The sequence below is a fragment of the Anas acuta genome, chromosome 5 (assembly GCF_963932015.1).
Source record: "Anas acuta chromosome 5, bAnaAcu1.1, whole genome shotgun sequence".
NCBI classification, from domain to species: Eukaryota; Metazoa; Chordata; class Aves; order Anseriformes; family Anatidae; genus Anas; species Anas acuta.
This window is the reverse complement of record NC_088983.1, coordinates 17,944,535-17,963,768: the sequence shown is the minus strand read 5'-3', so window position 1 is coordinate 17,963,768 and position 19,234 is coordinate 17,944,535. Positions and strand designations below refer to the sequence as shown.

Here is a 19,234-nt window from a genome sequence, read left to right as displayed (position 1 = left end):
CAGCTTGGTCACTGCAAAATGATGATTAGAGGGCAAGAAAATGAAATGCTTCAAGAAAACGCAGCGGATACTCAGTTCTCAAAAATGATCAAAAACATCTGAGATCAATGTCTGCTACCCAAGAAAATAAGTAAAAGCATTGAAGCCCTTCTTGCAAGTTCCCTGACAAACCCTTCTCTACTCCTCTAAGAGCAAAACCACTCTCCTCTCACACCCAACAAACTTTCAGTAGTCCGGCAAAGTAAAACTTCAGCCCTGTTTTCTCACGTTGCATTCATCAATAATGAAGTACATTGTGTTCTCCTCTCTCTGGTTTCATCCCCAAACAGCACTCGACAACCAAGCGGTGACTTTTATTAAAAACCATCACACAACGTTTCCCACACCCATTTGACTCCCATTTTTTCCCCGGGTGAGGCTGGGGTTGAGGCCTCAACACTCAAGTTCACACCACTTTGCTCGAGTATAGTTTTGTGTAGAGGAGGAACAAAGGCAGACCACCAGCCCCAGCCATCCCTCCCGAGTCCCAGGAGGCACCACAGGATGGAGGAGTGAGGCCAGCACCCGCTGCCTCCCCAGCCTCCACTCGTCCTCCGGTGGGAGCCCAGGCCGGCCGGGAGGACAGCAGAGCAGGAGAGGAGCCGTGGAGGCGGCACAGTTTTACTGCGAGTGACCTTGGTTTGACAGGCACGTTCTCAGGTTTCAACAGATGCTGTGGGAAAGGCACCAGAAGCCAACACGTTCTGCAGGCATTTCTGATGATATGCAGACTTTTTTTTTTTTTTTTTAAATAAACGGAGGGGGGGGGGGAAGTCTTCTCAGTTTCCATGACAACAGTGTCTCCACTTGTCTGTTATTAGATACCATCCGCTTCCTGTGTCTAAATTTTTAAACCAATCAGAAAAGTGTTTATAGATGTTGCACTCCTGGGACAGTCCCTCTCCTACCAGAGCTGCCCCACAGCCGGGCGGCCTCACGCCCTCACCGAGACCGCTGGGCGCTGGCCTCCGCTTGGCACCGGGCACAGTGGGGCTCCTGCCACCCCACTACTGCACCCACAGCCTGCTTGGGGGGCGGACGGGCAGAACTGAATAGTGCACGGACTCATTCCACTGTGCAGTGTTATGGGTATACGTGTATAAATACATTTTGGTACTGCACAAACTCGTTTTCGTGGTTTGCATGGTTTTGTGTGTTATGGATATATATACATATATATATATATATACACGGTATCAAACAAACTCTTTTTCATGGTTTGATCATTCTTGCGTGTTATGGATATATATTTATATTTTTTGTATCAAACAAACTCATTTTCATGGTTTGCTCATTTTTGTGTGTGTTATGGATACACACACACACACACACACACACATATATATAGGTACCAAACAAACTCATTTCCACGGTTTGCCCATTTTTGTGTTATGGATATACACGCATATATATATATATATATAGGTACCAGACAAACTCATTTCCACGGTTTGCCCGTTTTTGTACTACGGATACACACACACATACACATTTTGGAACCAAACAAACTCATTTCCACGGTTTTGTGCAACATCCAGCCCGGGGAACACCACGACCTCACCCCCCCCGGCTCGAGCAGCAGGCACCGAGCGCCCCCTCGCCCCGCCGTGCCCCCGCCGCTCAGCGCCGCCGAGCCGGGAGCCGGGAGCCAGCCCCGGAACGCGAGCGGAGCGGCCGCAGGCTGCGGGCGCCTTCCCGGCAGCGCGGCCGGGGCAGCCCCGCCGGCGGTGCCCTTGTCCGGCCGCGGGGCCGCGCCGGGAGCCCCGGGAGGCGCTGAGGGGGGGACCCCGCGAGGCCGGGCCGGGGCTGAGCGGCCCCAAAAGTTTGGCCGGGGCAGCGCCGCGCAGTACCCGAGGACCGCGCGGATCGACAGCGCCGTTACCTCCGCGCCTCGCTCCCTCGGCGGCTGGGTGCGCTGGGTGGGTGCGCTGGGTGCGGTGCGGTGCGGTGGGAGCTCCCCGCGGCCGCCCCGCTCCGCGCCCCCGGCGGGAGGCAGCCGCAGCCCGCGCCGCCCCCTCCGGCCGCCCGCCGGGCCACGGGCCCGCCCCGGCACCGGCACCGCCCCGGTACCGCCCCGGCACCGCCCCGACACCGCCCCGACACCGCCTCCCTGCCCGCCGTGCAGCCAGGGGGGCCCGGGGACGGTGCTGTGCTGGAGGGAGGTGGAGAAGGCCCAGGGCGACCTTTGGAGGTCAGGAGGATGCGGAGAGTTGTAACTCGGGAATCCTCGGTGATCAGATTTGGGAAAAAAAAAAAAAAGTGGATTTTTGTGTGCGTGTGGTTGTGGTGGGAACAGAAGGATGGCTCCGCTGCCCCTTTTTCTGGCTCTCCAGGTGGATGTTGAAAGGAGCAGCCCAGCCCTTCTGCTCGTGAAAATCACAAAAACCACCCAGACACAGTGTGCTCTGCACCCCCGCCTCTGGGGGTCCCGGCTGTGTCCCTGGTGCCCCTGTGTCTGTGCAGAAGGCCGTGACCTCGGCTGCTTCCCCGAAACTCACTCTTCACTGCAGACAGACTGGGTTTGTCCCATGGGGTGTACACAGCCCTGGGGGCCCCCAGGCAAAGTTCACAGCTCTGTTTTTCCAGGCTTTGCTCCTAGCCCAGGTAGGCAGCCGTCGGCATGGTGGCTGCTGGCGATGCTCACTGTGTAGAAACACCCGGTGTAGTCCTAATGAAACCACCCCGAGAGGTGGGAGCGGAGCGTTTTGGCTCAGCTGTCAGCATGCCTAATGCAGGGGGCCCTGGGCACCACGTCAGTAACAAGGCGTCTGCGAATTGCTTGTGAAAGTGTAATTATCTGTTTGCAGTATCGCCACATCTGGGAATCCCACGGATGCCAACGGGAGCCTCCGTGAATGGCAAAGTCCTGGCCCCACTCAAGGAATCCCCAAATCACAGTCATTGTAGGCACTGCAGGTGCTGATTACCCTTCACAGGTCTACTCCGTGTCAACGCTATAAAGAAAGCACTTTTTCCTGTACATACCCATTAACTCCAAGCCAGGTAATTTTCCTAATGAAAGCAGCAGCAGCGTTTCTTTGTCCTTTGATCAGGTCGTCTGAATTGCTCTGCGCCTGTATCTGTGCTAACCGCAGCAGCTTTAAACCTCAGCCTAAGTTCCTGCAGAATTTAGCCACAAGTATGTGCATTTCCCTTCCTCTGTTTGCTCCCAGTGATGCAAGCTTCATTATTCCTTCATTTCTTCCTCCTTCCTCCCACTCGTGTATTTGAGGCTTTCTTAGGTGCTTTGTAACTCTGCTTCCCACCTCCTCTTCATTTGGATCCTTCCTAAAGAAAAAGAGTGTTTTAGAAGACCCACATTTGCAAGGGAAAAATATTAATAGTGGAAACTTTCTCAGCAACGTATTTTTCCTGTCTCCAAGTGCATCTTGTCTCTTTGCATCAGCCTTAGCGATGTTCACTCTCCCATACAGAGGGCTGCTTTGTTATCTGTATCTGCCAGATGAAATTAATGAAGATGAAATTCTTACCTCTCTCCAAACGGGGGAGAATTTATGATTTATGTTGCAGAACGTTTTCCCATGTCCAAGTCAGCCCATTTCATCTAATTCTCCTTCGTGTTTTTCATTAAGCCTTGTTCTCCTGGAGAGCCTGCAAACCCGGGCTCCCCAGCTGGCAGCTGCTGGGTTATTCCTGGCCTCTGGCATGCAGAGCACAGGGGTCTCCTCTCCCACCCCAAGAAAAACATTCCGGTGTCGGGGTGCTTTGCCGCAGGGACCCCTCTTGGGAACATCTCCTACATGGTGCTGTAGCACCAGGAGGTTATTTACCAAGGAGCAATACAAGGAGCTGTTGCAGGAGATGCACACAGTGGTCCCGTGCTTGCCCAGCCCTTGGCTCCATTGCAGTACGTGCTTTCCCATTCCCTTTTTGCACTTCCAAAGTTGTTTGCTGAGACCAGGCTGGCTGGGGAGCAAAGAGGCCAGGTATCGTGCTTCATGGGAGCCACATTAAAATGAACATAACTGCGGGAGGAAATTGGTCACCATACAAATGCTCACTCGTCACTTTCTATGCGGCATGTTATAGCTGTGCTGCTTACCCTTTTTGTTTCTGGAGCATGTTTAGTCTCTTCGCTTGGAAGCAAAGATAAAAACAGCAGTGTTTTAGCCACACCATTTGTTTTCAAGGGTAGGGAGATGTCAGTGACTTTTATTCCATCTACCCATTTGCCATTAGTATCTGATTGCGAAACCAGGAGACAAATAAAAATATACTGCATTTTCAGACACACTTAATGACTTTTTGTAGTGCCTCAGTTGTTGGGCTGCCTGACTTGGGTTCCACTGAAGATTTTCATAGGACAAATACTCACATAGGCAGACCCAGGTCATTTCCCTATTGCCTCTCAGACGCACAGAGCACAGCTGGCCCCTGTTGGTAGGGCTTTGTGCCTGACCACTCCACCACATGGGCCCGAGCCCTGGACAACGCCGTGAAATACAGGGGGATTACAGTAATGACATCCCCTCTTTCATGCTTATGAATCAAGTCCCACTCGCATTCCCCATGGACAGCCAGGCAGACTGTTTATGGCCTCACAGGGGTACTTAATTATGCACATCTATGTGCTCTCGTACGACTTTAATAACAGCATAAGAGTCACTTGAGCAATAGACTTGGTTTTATGAACCAAAAGGATAAGACTCAGGTTCTCTGGTGGACAATGAAACTGGATTTCTTCTGCTCTTCCTTATTTTATTTTTGTTAATATCACCCTTAAACTTTGAATTATCCTGCAAGTATTAGGGCTCATTAACTTTGTTTCAGCTTGTACTTTGTGTTAATGGGACGGTTTTTTTGTAACAAATATGAATCACTTGAAGGCTAAGGCTTAAATGTTTAATAAAAGTCATTAGCAGAATTACGTGCTAGGACTTACAAGAAAGATGATGGTGTTGTTATGGTTACTGCTGTATCTCTGGCTGTCAGTGGTCTTTCTGACTTACCCTCTGCTTGTGTCAGGCCTTGAGTTTTTACCTTTCCACAGATGGGATAACATGGTTCTGGCACGCTCACAGCAAGCTCCAGCCCACGTACCTGGTGCATTCTCCAAGCTCGCATGTACATGCGAACAGAGACCTTCATCCTTCCTGTGTGACCCAAACAACACTGGTAAAACAGAAGAGCCTTTTAACCACTGAAATAAAGCATATTGGTTAAAAAAAAAAAAAAAGTCACATCCACTTTATCTTGCACCCTTTTCAACATCTACAGAATTAGCCATCTGCAGATCTGAGCTCTCTCAATCCCTTTTGGGTTCTTGTTCTCCAAAGCCTCCATTTAAACAGTTCTCTATAAATTCATGGGGCCTTTCGTGTCTTCCTTTGCAGGCACCCCCTTCCTCCCAGAGAAATCTCCTGCGAGCCCAGCAGGGCCCAGCCAAAATGTCACAGTGAAGGGCACTTGCTTCATTTCCAAAGTGTTTCCTCAAAAATGCGCGCCTGGATTCAGCTTCTCTCTCCTGGGTACACTGCTTGACAATCCAGCTATTGAAGTAGCTCAACGCATGCACACAGTAAACATGTCAACACATCACATTCATAAATTATTACAGGCAATGCCAAATCTGCCACAAAGATTTTTCGACTTTAGGCTGTAGAAGAGGATCTTCAGTGGCAGAAATACTGAAAGACTGAAAGCAAAAAATAAGCAGAAGGATTTCTCTTAACCTCATGGAACTCGGATCCAAGACAGCATGCGCTTTACTGCCAGAGGGAAGAAGACTGATGACTACTCAGCGGTGACCGAGGCAGATTTTAGAATAACATAAAACTACAAGAAAACATTCATAAAGCTATTCTGGTACTGCCAAACTTAGTCCGATGTGCCTGTCTGAGAGGATCACTGGGAAGCATGGTAGTCTGTGATGTTTTGTAAAACCAGCTCTCTTTTTCCTTTCTGTTCTTTTAACATCCTAAGGTGTACACAATAGTTACAGGCATTATTTTGGGTGCAACCAGTAAGATGCAGGCAGTTTTTCTAGCTATTCTAGGTGTAGCCTGAGGCAAAGGGATGCTCAGTCTCCTGCCTCATTCACATCAGTACCTGCTCCCCAGCCTGTCCCCTCTACCCCCGCATCCTACAGCTCCCTGTCCTTCTCAGGCTGCCCCCATGCAGATATGCTTTCCTGCGTCTCTTGGGGGTAAGAATTTTGCTCCCCGTTTTTTTTTTTTTTTTTTTTTTTAAAGCAAATCTAGTTTATTTAGCACAGAAATTAATTAAAAGTACGGAGCATCCCAGTCTGCTAGGGCAATCATCTGCCTGTGCCCTCCCCCTCTGAACACACTGTCCCCAAATCCACACTGGCAGCTCTGGGCTGCTGCAGCCCAGGAAGGTCAGCACATGCATGAAGGCACAGGAAGAGCCAGCAGACATTCAGCCTGAGGAGTCTCTAGGCTTGGTGCAGGTAAACCCTCCCTCACATCACCATTAACAACTCCTGTCCCACCCATGCGCATGTGCTCCCTCACTGCCCTGCCTCTTTGAAGACATCTGTAGGGTTTTGTATCTTTACCTTGTTTTTTCCCCCAAAAGGAAACCTCAAAATTCTCAGCCCAAAAGCTTGACACAAGCAACAGGACTTCAGTGCTGTGCAGTGAGAGGATCAGACTCTTGGCAGTTCTGCCTTGATAGGGACCAAGAAACTTGGCCACAGATTTCCTCCTCATCCTCCCCTTTCTCACTTGCCAGAGTCTGTGCTCTGTTCTGTTAATCTCACCTGGGCTGGCATCAGTAACATGGTTTTGCTCGATCACGTTTAATTATTTGTATATTTGGATTAATTTAATATGAGCTTTACCAGGAGGGGCTTTACTTCTGCAGGCTGTTTTCTGTTTCTAATAAGCACGACCACTTTATTATTCTATGGTTACCTCATTATCCCCGAGAAAACAAAAATTCCAAATTTTATTGGGATGAATCAAAGCCGGTGATCAAACTATCTTGTGAACTAGCTTTATGTGCATCTCATTAAATAATGTAAGCCATAATAATGCGATTAATCAGAAAGCAGACCTTTTTCTGCCAGTTTTTTTGCTTTTTTGCTTAAATATTTATGCTGGGAGAGTAGCCCATCTGGTTTAGATTGTAGCACGGAATCACAAGACTTACCCACCATCCCCTGACTTGTAATTCTGGAAAAGACTGGAAGTAGTTTGGCAACATAATATGTTTCCCTGCCTCCTGTAGAAATAAATCTCCAGCTTCAGAGTAGATTGCAGCTGACAACTGGGTAATTTCAAGACCTAGGCCCAAGTTACAAAATGAGGAACTGAATCCAGATTTAGTTTTCTGGCTACTCAGTGGCTGGATTTTATGTTTAGGTTCTGGCTACCATGAGTTAAGCAGGGATTAGCTGTGCAGTCTGCATTCAAGCCCAGGTTTGGGCTCAGCACCCCGTGACATTCAGTGATACCTGGGGACATCTGGGGCTGCCCTGGCTCTCCAGGCATTTCTCACTACCGTCGTGGTGCTCGTAGTTCAGTTCCTTCAATAGGTCAGTGAACACAAACGAAAAAACCACCGTGGCTGCAGCTATTTCAGGGTATTTGCATGGTGATTGCCTCAGTACCATTAACGTGCTACCTCTCAACACTCATGTAACCAAAGGAACGCCACCATCCCCATTGTGCAGGAGAGGCACGAAGGCACAGAGGGACCAAGTTGCATGTGGAGTGTCAATTCACCTGGGAGCTGGTCCCAAGCAAGTGCTGCAGCGACAGAGCCAGCCCTTCCCTAGCTAATCTGATGCCACTTGCAGCTGCAGGCATCTGATCCGTAACAGCACCGTTCTTGCAGAGCTCCCCAAGCCCTTCTCAGAGGTGGCCAAGTAGCCTTCTTCCCCATTTGCAGGTGGAAAAGGAAAACACAAGCAAATTCCTATGGAAAGGACTTACCCAGCACAATGAGTAACTGAGTGAGAAGGACTGAAACGCTTTGAGGTGTCAGGGTGGGATGTGCCAGGATGACAAACCGCTGCGTGCCAGCCCCTCTGACCACACTGGCAGTGCCCAACCACCTGGAGCCGACACGGGCTCTGAAGTGACCTGGCTGATTTGTACAGGACGTAGAGCATGTTGTCATTTAGCCTCTTTGTGATAATTGATGTGGCTACTGGTTTCCATTACTAAGTGACCATCAAGATAAAAAGACATTTATTGCTTTTCATCTTATTCCTGCCACGTTCTGCACACGGTAGAGCAGGCATGGGGAGTTCTTCCAGTCACAGCTGGGACCGAAATAGAGCCTGAGATGTGAACTGCTTCCTGCTGTAAGAACTGGCACGGCCAGGGCAGGAGCGTCACAGCCTAGATCCTTCTCTGTGGTGGGCCAGCTTGGGACACGGAGGGCCAATTTTTCCTCTTCTTTTCATTTAATATCCATCCAGATTGATGCTACCAAGAGCCACACAGCTACTCCATGTTACAGAGATATCCCCCCGTGCTGGGGGGATGCTCTGGGAACAACAAAATTTGTCAGCACTTTCCCCTGCAGAGTATAACTCTGATGAGCAAGTGGGACCATTATTTAGACTAGGCAAGATAACACTATAATAAAAGATTTGAAGCAAAAGGAATTCTTCACCATGTTGCTACTTCCCACAGATGAAAATACAAATGCTGGAGGAGGTGGGAGGTTGCAGCCTGTGGACCCAGCAGGTGCTGGGACTTATTTACCCAAGAAATTCTGGCTCTGTAACATAGTCTGTCCCTACTGGAAAGTGAACCAGCAGTGAGGTTATGAGCGTTGGGTGTGGGAGACCCAGGCTAAAAACTTATTCTTCAGAAAGGTTTTTTGACCCACAGGGTTGTGTCATTTCCAGCAGGGATGTTTCAGGAGCACACAGGTGGTCAGACCCCAGGAGAGCACCCTGGTCTGCCCAAGCACATCTTGGCAAGAGCCAGCAGCGCTCCCAACACTTCCCCAGGTGCTGCCGCAGCTGTGGCTTTGGCCACAAGGTACTGCCCTGTGCTCCCCTTTCGAGTACAGGACAGCGTGGGGACAAAGCTGCTCCTGCACCGAGCTACACACAGGTATGGGGGGCACACAGCGCTGCTGTGGATGTAACTCGCTCACTGTGAATTAAGTCTCTCAGCATCGCTATGGATACGCTGGCATGGTGAGACACTGAGCAAATCACGTCACAGAGCCCAGAGATGCAGAGGAGCAGAGAGTCCAGTTTCCATCTTCTTGCTCAAACTCCCTCCTCTCCACACCGTTGTGTCTCCACCAACACACCTGAGATGCTTCTGAGATGCTTCACCCGTTCATGAAGCATCTGTTGTGCCACTGGTTGCCACTAGAATTAGCTGTTTAAAGTATTCAGATGCAGCTCCCACCTTCCTTTTGTTTTTCTGCTGACCCTAGAAGTAGAGATGGCATCCCTGGGCAGCCAGGCTGATCAGTCGGGAGGGTTTGTGTTGGCTGTGAGGAGTGGCAGACTCACCAGTTGTTAGAAAAATCCTCTGATGTGTTCATAGCCTTGTTCAGAGGTGTGCGAAGACACAACACGTTATGGCTCATTACAGAAAAACCACTGAAAAGAACAGTTGCATGCAGACACTGCATTTAAACCTCCTTGCTGGAGGAATTATCAAGCAAAAACTAAGATTTGCACAGGCAGAGCAACACTTTGCTTTGAAAACAGGCTCGCTGGCCTTAGCCTAAACGATTTGGGAGAAAGGTCTTGTGTCACTGCAGGAGAGATTTGTGGATTGCAGAGGGGCAGTGCCCAAGACTGTGCCAGGAGAAAGGCTCAGGCTTTGCCCTGGCAGCAGGGGTGGCCCTGGGTCACCTGCCCCCATCCCCTGCAAGGGGAGGTGGCATTGGTGAGGCTGGTGGCACAGCCCAGGGAGCCAAGAAACGACATCGATCCTTTTTCCTCCCTCCTCCAAGTCCTGCCTGGGTAATGAAACAAAGAGGACACGGGGCCATCAAAGAAATCTCCTGAATGCTACCACCTACCACTTGCCAGAGACACTAAAAGCAATAGGGAAGAAAAAAAAAAAACATTATCTCCTGGGAGGTTAAATCAGCAAGCCATTACTATAAAAAGATAAAGGGAGACAACTTTCCTCAGGAAGCAGCAAGAGCAGGGTCCTCAGAGGGATCAAGCAATCAAAAAGGCTCTCTTGCCTTTGTTTCTTGAAGTCAGGAATGAACCAGATGCATATGAAATATTTGAAAAAAACTTGCATTACTTAGTATGCTGTGTTACTGCCTGATGAAAAAAGAGCATTGTAACCAATTACATGCTTTAATGAGAGATGGGGCTGTCTCTCCTCACCCCTCTTCCCTGCAGAAGAGATCAGCCTGCTCAGATCTGTTTATTCCCTGGATTGTACACTGGCATTTGCTCTCATCGCTGCAGCAGTGCGTTTCACAGCTCCTCCTCCTTTACTCCATCTGAAACAAACTCCTGGAAGCTGGAGGAAGGGTCTTGCTTGCCGCCGCATCTCACGATTAGTGGCTGAAGCTGTTTGAAGTCACACAAAGGTGCAACTGCATTGCTTCAAAAGGAAGTTATAACAGAAATGAATGTGCCCCTTCTCTGAAGGATTGTAAAATGATAGATCGTGAAAATAGTAAATCTGGCCTCGTTTCTGCCCTTGTTTTGGCCTGAGAGACTTAACAAATGTGATTTGGTGGTAATCTGGCTGGTTTGCATCCTCCCCAGAAGCTGTTTCAGGGCCCTTTGCTCAGGCAGTGAGTCAAGGTTGGCTCTGTTTTCTCTTATGTGCTCAACGAGTCGGGGTGTCTCCTGCTGGGGCCATGCTCTGCCTTCCACACGATAGGGATGTGGGGAGGAGAAGCGAGGGGCTGCCAGTCGGGCTGGGATCCTCACGTGCTGCAGATACACACACAGGTGTCCAAGGAGAAATAACCTTGAACTCCAAAACTCCAAACCAGAGACCGAATGCTTCTAAAGCAAAGTAAAATATTTTGAATTTCCAATACTGCCCACTGTGATTACACCCTGTATCGAAGTATCTGTGGTTTCTCTGGAATGCAGGGTGGCTACATATTTGCAAAATAATGGATGAAAGACTCTGTTTGTAACGATATGAGCAATCGCAGGAGCCGTGACGGAATCTCTCTGACCAGTATCTGTTCTGTCACTCATCTGCTAGCAGTAATAAATGATGGGTCTAATTCAACAACATTCACATCTAGTTTTTATCTATATAGAAGTCTCAGAAAGTAATCTCCCATTGCCCTGCAATGAAACTGGCTATAATTTTTGATGAACTGTGCTCTAAAAATGTGTCTGTACTTGTTATCACCATGCCTCGGTTATGAAAGCCTAATGCCAAAAAAATGAACTTGCTTACTACATTATCAGGACACGCTCGGATTTTTTTCTGCTCTCACCATCTGCTTGCTTTCATATGCTTTCCATTACTGAGACAGTGTATTACACTGCTAGCAGAATTAGTAAGAATAATTTAGCTCCCCCAACAAACATGATAGTAAATACAATGGGCAACACTCCGCTCGCTCCTAAGTCTGTGCAATCCACCCGCGGCTGTTCTGTGCCACCTAAATGGGTCAAATTGTTTCCTTAACCCTAAAGGCCCAGCTCCTACTGACTTCACTGAGGAAATTTGGGTGTAGACAATGGAGGAATGCAGCTCACATTACGCCTAACATCTAATTTAATGGAATAAGGGTTTTTCTTCATTGCTGTGGTATGCTACACTTTTGAGCTACTTACTGAAGTAGGTGCAAACTATTTAAGGCTTGTCTGACATATACCATGCATGCAAATTGTACAGAAAGGTCTTGCTAGGCTGGTGTGCCCACAGGGTGAGGACAGCCACCAGCACCAGCCCTTTGAGAAGCCAAAGGGGTGGCTGAGGAGGGGCTATGCTCTGCAGGCAGGCTGGGGGAAGGAGGCATCTAAGGGACTGAGGACCGTGGCCACCTCACCCTCTTACGAAGAGGGCTTGGACCCAGCAGACTCTCCTGACTGGCTCTGATACTCAGCCCCCTTCAACAAGCAGTTCTGGGCTTTGGGGTTATACCCTAAAGGAGGGAAGAGCTGATGCCAGAAAATGAGACTTACTGGGCCTTCCTGTGGGGTTGTTACTTGTTTTGTGGATTTGAGATGAGAAGCACCTTTTGAGCATATAGCCTAATAAAACTGAAGTTTGGCAAGAATCATAAGCAAAAGTGCAGGCTTTTGATTACAAAGTACAAAATGACAATACTTTTACATATTACAACATGAAAAATTCAGGCATGCCAGCAATCTGTAATGACCTGGCCATTCCTGTATTTCTCACAGATGATTTTTTTTAAACTGTGTATTCTTCTTTCACTCTGCTAGGAAGTCATGCACTCACCTTCCACAAATGCTCTTCAGCATCAAGATGACGCGACACCCCTTCGTCTCAATCACTTCCACTAGTGCCTCTGCAAGGAGACGATTAGCCTGAATAAAAAGAAAGTAGCAAAGTGAAGAGGTTAACTCTAGCACATAGGAAGAGCAACACGGAGGAAGGGCTTGGAGGTGAATCTGAACATCTTCTCTTTATTGCATAATTACAGAGAACAGAGAAGCACCACTTGTCACCAGCTTGTGCACTCTCCTTTCTGCTGCACTGACTAAAGCTTGTTTTCAGGTTATATCATAAAAGAAAATGAATGGAAGCAGGTTTATCTCTGAAATGAATTGAGCACATGGCCACTGAATCTCTTCACCCATACAACACTATTTTGAATACTCTGAATTAAATCACTACATAACAAAATAAACAGTAGTATATAAACATCAATTAATATTCATAGTAAGTGAACTTCCTCCCAGATTTACTTCTGGTGAATAGCTCTTGGCTCTAGTCCTTGAAAACCAGTGCTGAAAGAGCAGAGCTAAAGCTGTTATAAATTATCATTTGTGATGGCAGTGTCACAGACTAGAAGTCTATCAATGTGAATCATAGTAAATCAGGAAGGAACTCACACAAAACGTGCTGCTGCAATAAACAGGCTTCCACAACTGAAAAGCACTATTGACATCAAGTTCTCAATTCAGTAAAAACATCACTTTCTTTACAGCATGAGCTTCATATTTTCACAATATGGCCCTGCACCCTCTTGAATTAAGATGTTAAAAACGGTGCTTCCTTTAGCTGTTCCACTCACTCTCACCTCAGCTGGAGGAGCTGCAGGGAAATGGAGCTTAATAGGAAATTTAAGATACTGGTATACTGTTATTGTTTTAACAGGTTTACTTTGACTTCCTAACACAAGGAAAACAATTTATCTGGGCTATACGTGGCTAATAGCTCCAGGAAACTTGGTTATCTGATGTAGCATCTCGCTCACTTGCAGAAACCGTAACATGACACTGTAAACCATAATGATTGCATAAATAGGTAGATCTGAAGATGAGAAGCACTGTTGAGGATCCACCTCACAACAGACTCCCATTAGAAATCAAATGACCATTTCAACTGCCAACATGGTATAAATCTTTTGTTATTGGGTTGCTTGGTTGTGGTTACTTGCAAATGAATTTGATTATTAGAAAAGGAAGATAATAACCAGGAAACACTTGAGCTCTGCAAGTTGCATATACTTCCCTGTTGACTTCAAAATGTGTCTAAACATATACAAATCAAATCAAGTCTGGCATCAGTGCCTTCATTATTCAACCCAATTCAGTTCATCTTGTGAACTGCAAATTAGTTCTTCACATATTTGTCATGATTAGGCTAGGTTTATGAGTGATTCATAACAGATGGATAGTGGAATACACAATAAAGGATGGGGAAAAAAAATCAGGGAGGCTGATGTTTCTGTCACGCCTCCGACAGGGATGATATGTGAGGAACGTGCTAAGAGCACTGGCTTCCTCTAAAGGGGCTATGAACTTAGCATATTATTTATACAGTTCAGATATTCCCAATAAAGACCCCAAAATACCTGTTCCCCAAACAAGGCAAACATGTTTCCAAGGGAAGATTTTACTGTATTGTGTGTGTGTGTGTGTGTGTGCGTGCACGCGCCTCTGGAAAGCGAGCCTTTAAAAAAGAGAAATAGTACTGTTATCATTGTTGGGATCTCACAGTAAAATTCAGCACAAAAAAAAAAGAAAATCATGTGGAATTTCAATCATGCCCTATTTTACATGCAGGTGAAAATATTTGCCTCTGTTTTCTGTCAGGCTAAGGCAGAAGATAAGGTTAAGAGAAGTTAGAGAAAAGGGCTACTTATACTTTACTAGGGCAGAATAAAGGATGTGAAAGTCACAAGGAAAACACGGTCATAAAAACTAATCTATTCCCTTGTGTTCTGCAACTCCTTGAAAGGTACATGATGTTCAGGAAAGATGGAAATCGAGATTATCTTGGCAAATTGATGTTGTAGTGCCGTGATGTGGTAGGTTATAAAGGAAAGACAAGACAGCATGGGCAGAAGACTGTTCATGCTGGAATAATCCTGCAGAAGGACAATAAAAGTTGGTTCTACTGCATCTCCAACAGCCTAAGGAACAGCATCAGGAAAGGCTATAGTTCTCCATAATGCTCTCACAGAAATCTCATGTCCAATGCCTAGATTGAAGAACAAATACTGCCAGCAATATTACGGTCTAGATACTCACTGAGAAAGTCAGATTTCTTCACCAGAGTCAATACGTAGAGCTGCAGTTAAGACCTGGTTTCGGTGAGCAGGGAATACATCATGCAAGAGCTAATCATAGACGAGAATCCTGCAGTGAGCAGGCATGGGCTGGCTCAGTTAAAATTAAATCAAAGAATAAACAAAAATAGATCTGTTACTATTTATTGAAGTACCAGGAAACAACTAGTGAAAATAAGTTGACCAAATAATTCAAGGACTTCAATTCAGAAAGGGCTTGACATTCAGATCAAAGAAACCTTCAAATAAGCTGGGAGGGGGGGAAAAACAACAATTTTAGTGAAATGCTTCAGATCTAACATGATGAATAATCCTTTCAAAATGGCTATTACTCATAGGGAGATCAGACATCGCAGGTTGCCACTGCAGTCCTGAAATACAGATTGTCCTACATACCTCTTGGCAACAATCTCTGAGGCGGTGCTGAGCTCTGGGTTCCCTCTGTCCCTCCTCCAAGCAGCAAGGAGCCTGCTCCCAGTTCCACCATGATGGAGGGACAGGGCCAGCTTCAGCTCCACACCCAGTCACACACCCCAACACATGGGACATGCCTCTCACCACAGGACCCCACATCTCTTTTAAAATGAAGCAAAGTTAATCACTCTAAGTCAGAGTAATCAGAGCACTTAGAAGACATGGAAAGAGAGACAGATCAGCAATGAAAACTGACTTGGAGGTCAGAACGTGCAGAAATACAGTGGAGATTGCTAAAAGTGAAGCATTGCAAAGGAAATTAAAATAACAAATGGTTCCTCAGCTATATAAATAAAAGGAGAACAAGGAAAAAATGGAACCACTCTGAAATGGGAATGATGTAAAGATCAGAGATAATTCAAGCATGGCTCCAAATCTAAATGAGTACTTCAGTTTTGTATAATGACAGTGACGCTGAATTTAATGGAGGAAAGCATATATATATATATCATGATGGATAACAGGAGAGAAAGAAGGGAGTGGAAATGTGAGGTGGTGTGTTCAGATGGGGATTGAAGGAACGGGATGGGGTGAGCTCCCTCCTGGTGACCAGGACACCAAGCAATGCTCTCAGGGGGCACCGGCTCCCCAGAGAACAGTACAGGGAAAACAGAAAGTGATCTGGGCAACTACATGTCCTGTTGCCTGAGCCCAGTTCTCCGCAATTTGTTAGGACAATTTTTGAATATATATCAAAAACATGGAAGTAAATGGGGAAAAACAGTCTGAGCTAACCAAAGCTTACCTGCTATTTATGCCTGAGATAATGCACTTTTCTGAAGGAAAAAAAAAAAGATTAAATTATAATTATCTGGACTTTGGTAAAGCATTTACAATCATGTCAATTGGGAAATTACTGCTCAAGTCAGCATGCGCAATTCCCAGCACAAATATGTGGCAGTGATCAGGCCAGTGTAACTGGACACAGGCTTTACTGGAAAAGGAGGGACCATGTCAACAGAGTATCCTACACAGGGAGGAGCCACAAGTACTGTCCATGAACTGCTCTTGTACAACAATTTCATTAGAGGTATTTGCAAAAAGGAAGTTACATTAATATGATATTAAATATTTAAGAAAATTGTCTTATGTCACAGACTGAGGAAGTACTACTAGCATGGCAAAGGGTAGGAGTATCATGCAGAAAGACCTCAGTAACTTGGAAAAGCTGACATAGGCTGTATTTATATTTAAAAAAAAAAAAAAAAAAAGCAAAGGCTGGTAACAGAATTGTTGCAGTAAGGTGGAAAGTTGAAGACTACAGATAAAATCACAATGAGTACTCAACTGCAGGATGAGTACTTCTAGAAAGTGATCATACGTACTCCTAAGCTGCACTCAGGGCATCCCCTGCGGGTCTCTGCACCATTCTGGTGGTGGGACACACAACGAGGAACTCTTACTGTGCATTGTCCTCCAGCTTGAACACCACACCAGTGGCTGAGCAAGGCACTTCATTTCTGTTGAATGAGAGTCCTCAGCTCTAAACTAAAAAGCTCTGCTGAAACAAGCAGAGCTACAGTAGGTTGGCCCTGGCTGGAGATCTAGTCAAGAATATCTAAGGGAGAGAAAATACATGGGGGAAAAAAAAAAAAAGTCACAGATCTTAAGCGGGGCTTTGTGCTATAGCTAGCACTGGTGCCTTGAAGGTTCACTGAGGGGTCCCAGTGCAGGGAAGGGGGTAGCACTTGCCAGAGGAAATGCTTTTTGCAATTTTAGCTTCCTTCCTGTTTCACAGCACTCCAGAGGTCAGCCCCGTGAATTTCCGTACCTGTCCCAAGACATGGCAGCGCTGGAGGCACAGGTGGGTCCCCCTGGTATTGCAGACAGTGTGTGGCTACATGAAAGCTGAAGGCCAGCTATGCAGGTGGAACAATCCCAGCTTGTTTTCTGCTCCTTCAGCGGGACCTGAAATACTCACATTTTAAAGAGAGCCTATAAATCTAGCTGTACACGCATACACATGTATTCATTTAATTTCACTGTTATGAGTAGCTATATAAAAGTCCACAAAAATTATTTGCCAGACTTCCCCCTCCTCTTCTGCTGCATTGTAACAGCTGGCATATGGATTTACATTATGAACCTAATACAGTAATTGCAACTTTAATAGTGTATTATCCTTTTCCCCCTGATGGGACCTGGCTAAGAGCCTCCCTTAAATTAACTGTGCAGGTATACAGAGATGGATGCTGAGTCCAACAGCCACATCATTTCTGATCTTTAAGAAAAGCTCAGCACAGGAAGGACAGTGCAACTCTAATGAAGTGACTGTAAAACATCTTTCCCCCCCCCCCCCCCCAGGGGTTGCAATTTATAAAGTTTTACCACCCTATCTTTAACATATGATGCTAGGCAGTCAGGAAGAAATATGCAAAGTTACACTGCTTGCAGGGAGAGCAGCGAGGGTGAGCTCTTCACCTCCCTCCCTGGGGGAGCAGCCTTATGAGTGCCCCGGGATGCCCTCATCCTCTGGCTGAGTGCAGGGGGGGAGACGAGGCCAGTCTCCTAGGCTGGAGAACGATGAAACAGATTGGGAAGATCTTAACTGATAATGCAGACTGGCATTTTTCCTCTTACAGCTCTTTTCTTTAGCAACAGCTTTCATTGTTGCCAACCTACATTTCTGGCCCTTGTCTTGCCTGTATAAAACAAACATATGCCTTTCTTATCCAGCCTTATCTGGTTACGAGGCTGACAGCGAGCTCTATGGCAGCACGGATGTCCTCTGCCCTGGGAGGAGAGGTATGTTTGGGGTGGATCAGGCTGCTCTCTCCATCCAGCAGCCTCTGCTGGGTTAGGGGCTTCTGGGAGTCTGACGAAACATCTCTCAAGCTTCAAGGGCCTTACTGCCGGCCACCAACTCTGTAGGCATTTGTGACATTAAGATTAACCTGGCTGACATACAAATGGAAGTGTCTGTGTCACAGCACCATAGGAAACAAGAATGCAAGGTTTAAAAGAATATCCCACATTGATTACCAAGGATACTTTTGTATGATACTTTCATAACAAGAAGATGGGAGCAAAGATATACCACAACTCTTTCCTGTTGGGACAAGAAGGTGAGGATGGCAAAAATGTTTCCCCATTTTGAACTTTTTATCCAAAGATAAAGTGCAGCAACTTTGCTTTATATTATTGGAATAAGGACTGAGCAAGATTTGGGGCCAAAACATTATATCACAATAGTTGTTTGATTCCTGGAGAACACAGGACCATCCAAAAGGAGTTTGTCCCTGCCAAGAGCCACAGTGAGGGCTCAGTTGTCAGCATCTCTTGTCTCTGCCTCCCCAGATGCAGACACAAGAAAGATCCTGAGCAGATGTGAACACACGTGAGAAATGTTTGTGCACGCATACATGAGCAATCAGAGATTGAGCATGAGGGATGGGCAAAAGATTTGTTTAAAATAAAATCACCATCCTTTCATAAGGTCTTACACTGTTAAGAATACATTCATTTCCTGTGACACACAACAACAAATGACGTAAGGAGGAGTGTTCTTCAGGGCCTCTTTGGAAAGCACTGGGGAAGTGGGATAAACACCTCAAACTTTGAGGTTACTCCCCTCTCATCATGCTTCCCTCTACTTTTCTCCGAACACCAAGTTTTCTGGTCAACAGCCATCATTTTACTTTTAATTAAGCAGCCTGCCCTCTCCCTTACAGTGATTTCCCTCCATCCGCCACACCTTTTTCCCCACATTTTCTTTGTCAAAATGTACTTCATTTTTACTTGGAAATCAAGATTGGTCAAATTCCAGCTGCCCACCAGTGTAACCCCTCTTGGCTAGGCTCAGGGTATTGGTAACAAATGACATACTTCTGCATATTGTGTCTCACTAATCAGTTTGTTTTGTCTTTCTGAAAAGAACTACTTGGCTTTCAATTAGAATTGCATTACTTACTTTTTGAAAGAGCAAAAATTAATGTCTGATAACATAATTCCATTTCCTACTGACTTGCATGTGACCTCTGGTCTTTCTCTTAAATATCCTGAACTCCCCTTTTTCTACATTTTATCATGACTCACCCATTACAGTGTTTGTTTC

At 46.3% G+C, this 19,234-nt stretch overlaps 1 protein-coding gene across 6 annotated transcripts in view; it reads right to left on the bottom strand.

The window, feature by feature from the left end:
• The window catches only part of FOXN3 (forkhead box N3), a 196,209-nt gene extending 194,129 nt beyond the window's left edge, over nucleotides 1–2,080 (bottom strand). For 3 of the 6 annotated variants that reach the window (XM_068682978.1, XM_068682980.1, XM_068682983.1), the window contains exon 1: nucleotides 1,922–2,080. The gene's annotated coding sequence lies outside the window, so the exon portion shown is untranslated. The remainder of the gene's footprint in view (nucleotides 1–1,921) is intronic. The other 3 variants (XM_068682981.1, XM_068682982.1, XM_068682984.1) reach the window with 1 other exon arrangement.
• Between the last annotated feature and the right edge of the window lie 17,154 nt (nucleotides 2,081–19,234).